Raw genomic sequence first — 6349 nt, forward strand, 5'->3', positions numbered from 1 at the left:
TACCACAGTCAAAAATTGGCACTTTGTCAGTCCGTAGTAAAAAGGAAGAGAATGAAAGGTGCATTATGAAACAATGGAAAATGCCACCAACAGGTAGTTTGTGTTGTTTTTCCTCCAGTCTGTCCAGAAAAGAAAGAAGCATCTCTGTTGTTTAGCACTGTTTAGCATTAAGCATGTATTTTAATTTGAATAAAAAGTCTGCACAGATCTTGTTTTGAGTCAAAGTTTATCTGAATTAATTGTTCGTAGTTTGGATCTCTGCTAGTGCAATATGGAAAATAGATGTCTTCTACAACAGTAAATTAGCAATTTTTACTTATATAGAGTATGTATTTGTACATGTTCTCTGCTCATCCCTAATCCTCCTTTGGGTTACACATGCATGGTGTGCACCAACATGCTTTGTCTCTGAGACTTCGTTAAGATTTATAAGAATGTTTTTATTCTTATTCTATTCGTTCATGTCATTTTTGTTGCTGTTGAGCACGCACTGTAAATTACACTGCATGCTATAGCTGTAGCTGCCATATTGGTTGCATTTCCCCACTTTCAGAAAATGATATATGCAGTCGCGGAGTTCCTTTTCTAAAGACAAAATGAAAAAAGAATTCCTAATTTTTCAGTAATGTCCACCTGGAATTGGTACAACATTGTTCTGATGTTCTTTTTTGCTGAGTAGGATGTGGAGTTTGATTCATTGCAGATGTCTTCATTTGGCTGGAAAAAGTTTCCATGTAGTTGAATTCGCAGGGGTATTCATCAAAGTGCACTGATATGGATGAACCTTTCTAAGAGCAAAAAGGTATTTTTTTGTTACTGTTAACTGATGTTATTAAGTGTTTGTTAAGCATATAATTTGTTTAAGGACTGACAGACTACTAGATGCTGCACCAAGTACAAAAGTCACGCTCTCCTATGTTTGTCTAGCAATTTGGGGAAATTTTTGTTATTATTTCCTATATGTTATTATTTCTGATTAAAGAATCCTTACAAAGGGAAATAAATTAGAAGTACTTAATATGAAAATCGTGTCTTTTTCACACTCAAGGAACTTAAGAATGAGCTCACTTTCATTGTCCATTCCCTCCCATCACTTACTCCTACTCCATACTGTACATGCACACATGCGCGTGCGCATACACACGCACGCACAGTCTCCTTCATTTAAAGTTTTGCAGGTGGTGATGAAACATAGAATGTGTTTATTCTCAGATGGAATAATTTCAGGAAGTTAAGAGCAGTTAAAACTAGGATCTTTACCTTTTCCTGGATCCTTTTCCATTTTTAACTGTAGCTTTTGCATCCTGTTAAATAGGAACTTCTGGTAAGTCAGGGACTAAGTTTTGATGCGCTTAAAACAGCTGTAGACAATCACTGCTGGAAGCAGTGTCCAATCCAGCTCCAGATAATGCTGTCTTCAGCCAATTTCTTTTTTCTTTTTTTTTTTGCTTTCTTTTGTCCATAGACTTATAAAAACATGTATATGCCATGTCTCTTCTCTGAGGTCTTTATATTTTGATACTATTGTGTTTAAAGTCCTAAAAGGTTTCCCCCTAAACAAAGCATAACGTTGTTACAGTTGTGCATCAGATTGGAAGATGATATTATTCGTACCACAAACATCACTGTCCGCTTTGCAGTTGAGGAGCTGAAAAGGCAGTCTTACTGAAGGAACAAAACTGTGGAACATCATCATCTTCTTTATTGCAACCCATGTCTACTGAAACAGGAACAGTGCAAACAGCACAAATGTGCGTGGGGTTTCCTTTATCTGGTTTCATGTGCTCAGCAGAGGAGTTTCTGTCAAAAGGACTTGGATCTGTTCCTCGTAGCGCTTGGCACAGGGAAATGGGTCAGAATTTGAGGGTTCTGGTTTGGCTGGTACCGCTGATCTGTTGTGTCATGTTTTTCCTTCCTTGCATGAGCCAAAATGGGGGTTGGTTTAGCCTGCTTTTGGGACTGCAAGCCAAGCATTTCCACTGTGCCTGTGAACAAACGCCCTTTGAGCAAATGGCAGTCTAATGGGAGGCAATTCAGCCATTGCAGAGCTGCAGTAACCCAATGTTGCAAGTTGGTAGTCTGTACAGTTTCCCCTCCATCTTAAACCAGAGGTAGTGGTGAAGGATGGGGGAAATGGATGCATCTGCCCTCTGACAAAACCTGGGAGCGAGGCACATGCAACCCAGTGAACTCCAGCCCTCCCTCCTGCAGCAACACGTGACAGTGCCAACAACATATAAGCAGTAAGTTGACCAAAAATACTGTTATTTCTGGATCCTAGAAGTCACCAAAGAGATCCTGAGATCGCAAGTATCTCTGTAAATATGACTGCATGGTCAGTTAAACTAACACCATTCTCAAGACTGGACTTGCTCAGTTGTCCATGCTGTAGATCCTTAGGTCCATGTTGGTAGGTTGCCTCAGCTGGAGCTGGGCTATCATGCTGTGAACTCGATTATCAACACATTTTAAGCATGATGTGGACAACTTGAGTATGTCATAGCCACCAGAAACATGGGTGGAAAGAGTGCATGTTTGTGTGTGTTTCATGGGATACGGTGCTCTTAAAGCTCTCTCAAATTCAGCCCTCACCCCGCAGCTCTGCTTCTCAGTCCTTTAGTCAGCCCTGTCCATGGGTGTATCCTGGGTTATCCTTAACGAGCAGAGAGTGAGCAGAGAGCAGTGACTTGGCTGCCTGCACAGCGCATATCCCCCCGCTCCCTAGCCTCCCTGTTGTGCTTCGAAACTTTCCAATTTACGAAAGGAACTGTCAAAGGCAGTTTGCAGATAGCCAGTGCTACAGAAGTGCGAAGTGTTACATTTTTGTGTGCTGATGAATAATTTAACTATGATTCTGTGTTAGGTAGAGTTACTGCTCTACAGTTGCTAGGGCCAGTGCTCATATGAAGTATCCTTCTAAGCCCGGTTACACAAGTTAAAGCTTGCTAGTTTTCTCCTCTGTATCTGTCATTAGACAGAATTTGTCCAGGTTCGAGCTGGGAAGCAGAACCATTCTTTCGTTCGAGGAGAGGGCAGTTCTCCTACCTTGCGCTCATTTATAGTCCTGACCATCCTACCTATTTTCTAAATAGCCAGTTTTGCACGAGGTTACATATGCTGATCAGTACCAGTTTTGTGCACATGGAAGGATGTGATGTGATTTCCCCCCCCCCCACCATGGAAATCAGCCATCCTCATAGAACCTTGCTTTACATTAAGGAGCATGCTAAAATGCCACTTCCATGGAGAGCAGCCACAGGTTTAATTTCCTCACCTTGTGGATCAATCCTGTGCATTTATTTGGGCAGGAACACAGAATACGGACAGAGTTGGATATATCTGTTTTTGATTTCAAGTTGAAAATTGTTCCTTTGAGACTACATTTTCTATGCTCAGATTGGGATTAAAAGATTAGGGAATGTAAACAAATAGCAATATTATTTCCACCAGCAAGCACACTGGTAAGGATAAAGAGAGATTAAAGTGTCGTTGTAATTCAATACAAAGACATGTCCAGAAATGGAGAAACTCACAGGTCTTAGGACTCTGCATCTAGCTACTGCTTCTGCTGTATGCTACAAGTGTTGCCAAGAGATGCTGAGCTGAAAATGCAAATACGTTCAAGGCTGAAGGATCAAAGAGCAATTAAATTAAAAACTGCTGACAGGTCAATCTTAATAGTCATTTCCATGCTGAAATAAGTCAATAATCTTAGCTTGCAATAAATCTTACCACATAAAGGTGGGCTTGCATAACAGGAAAATGTAGTAAAATATAGCAATATATTTTATGCAAATGCTTTCTTAAAGTAATGAGTAGCATGTTTTATTCATATTGTCCTGGCATCAAAGCGGTCAAGAATACATTGGACTTCTGGAATGGGTTAATCCTTTGCAGCAGCAGTATGCTGAGATGGCAGAATGTCATCTTCTATTTATATTACTGTTTACTTATATTGGTAAATACAAGCAGTAATTGAACTCCTGAGCCCTGTTGTGTTTGGTACTGTGCAAACACAAAGCGAGGGACTGTCCCTGCCCCAAAGACCTTTGCAAATGCAAATAGGAGTGAAGCAGGCAGGTGACTTGCCTAAGGTCACCCAAGATGTTAGTGGCAGAGTTAAAAGTGGAACTCGGGGCTCCTGTGTCATATTTTGGCCCTGTTCTCCAAGCCATGCAGCTTCTTGGCCTATATATTAAGTACAGTAAATTTGGATCAAATAGGAAGCAAACTTAACTTCTCATGGTGTCGTTCAGGCTTCATAGATGCAGGAAAAGCAGTTGTTCAGCTGGCTGTCATACCAGACACCTTAATGTACATCTTTTTTAATTCTCCTAAATGCATACAGTATGAAATACATATTTCTACTTGTGTTTAAACTAGACACATCTCCCACAAACACATAATAAGAAAAGGATACAGTGCTAAATTTAAAACAGATTTTCTGCATGGTAGAAGTTCCCTGATCATTAAAAAACATATATCTCCATTATGGCTTCCTGCCCACCTGTAGCTATACTCCCTGTTATCCCTAAGGGAAAACCCTAAGAGGAAAAGTTTTTGATATTGCTGCTTCAACAGTATCTGAGAGCTTTAACAAGGATCTTTCTATTAGCTACTATATAAACACAGAAAAGGCAGCCCAGGCAGGCAGCTCTGGGTAGAACACAGATCATTTTAAATCATTTGCACGTTCTAAATCATTCAGCATGATCTCTGGAAAAGCAGATCTTGTGTTAAATACTGTGCTTGGGATGCAGTGGAGACTCTTTCAGGCTAGTAAAATTCTTGTCAATGGACCCAGCACAGGAGAAGTCCTGTTCTCAGGGAAAAGCCTTACATCAGCACCGGCTCAAAACTTGCAGTTCTTTTCACAGTGCAAAGACCGTGGATATTAATCCTGATTCTAAAACAAGTCAAAACTTGGTGAGCGCAGTAATTGCACAAGCAATGAAAGGGCTTGGGGACAGCCTGTACTTTTTTTTTTTTTCATTGAATCAGAAGAGCCATTCTTAGGTTTGCGTGGTCTCCGGCAAGATGCAGTACCTTGCTTTGAGAATGTTTTTACTGGCGCTAACAGATCTCACAGAGCCCAACCCAGGGTAGTTACGTGCTGTATGTTCCCAAAACTGGGAACAAAAGGTGAGGATTTCTTGTTTTCCTTAGGATTCTGATCTCATTTTACATTACTGTGAATGAGACTTCAAAAGTAATTTAAACCAGGTCCCTCAGTGTACATTAGTTTTTTTTACCAGAAGAAAGTTTTCAACCATTACCAAAATGGGAAGAACTCACACTTCCCTCACATGACCAGCAGAGCAAATTGTCACCAATAATCAAAGGTGAGTGTAGGAGAAAAAATAGGTTAACCTTTCAGTTAAGATAATAATAGGTATCTTTTCAGAGAAGATTTCTCCCAATAGCAAATAACAATCTTCCCCACAGCAGCAAAGCAGTCCAACACTGGAATTTGCCAGCAAAATATCAAATGAAATGCATAAACCTGGTCTTATAAGAAATACATTCCAAATCTGCCTAGTACAACCTGTGCCTAGGAACAGATTTTATTTTTAAGTACACGAGGCAATATTACCGGAGATCAAGAATCATAAGTCAGACCCACAAAAGCATGCAACTGCCAGCACGATGAGGGTTGCATTTTTCCCATTTTTAAGGAAACGGCTTGTGCTGTGTGTGGTGTGGTCTGTCCGATTTCTGAAGCCCCTTTGTCTGTGTGTAGGGTGTGGGTATGACTGTTAGCACGGTCCCCTCTGCCCCGTTGTGCCCCTTCTCAGTGCTCTCAGCCAGGCCAGGACAGGCAGGGACCTCCCTTCACCGTTGAGCCAGGTGGAGCAGATGCTGGGGCCATGTGGAGGGAAGAGTGCACTGCCCTCTCTTGGGCAGTCCAGGTGGGTTATTTTGGCCAGTTTTAGCTTTTACTTTATTACCCAGGGTATGGGCAGGCAGGGGACTGTTGCCCCCAAGCAGGACTGGTGCTTAACTGGTATTAAACATAAGGAACCCCTAGGATTTGATTTGCCTCCTGAGGCGGCTCCAAGCCTGCGAGTTCATGTACTTAGTGTTAAGGAGATGATATGCCACCTGTGAGCTGTCAAGGAAACTTTAAGGTTGTTGTTTCATGTTTGATTGCTTTTTCTTCATTGGTCATTCTTCCCTTCCTAGTGGCATGCAGGGCTGGGCAGAGATACCCAAACTCACCCCGGAGGAAGCAGGTCCAGAAGGAGCCTAATATCGTTGTCCGGCATAGTAATTGCTGTTTAAAAGGAAAAAGAACCAGAATAAGAACTATGAGCGTACAGTATTTCCTGAGAGCACATCCATCACACCA

This window comes from Apteryx mantelli, chromosome 2 (assembly GCF_036417845.1).
Source record: "Apteryx mantelli isolate bAptMan1 chromosome 2, bAptMan1.hap1, whole genome shotgun sequence".
Lineage (NCBI taxonomy): Eukaryota > Metazoa > Chordata > Aves > Apterygiformes > Apterygidae > Apteryx > Apteryx mantelli.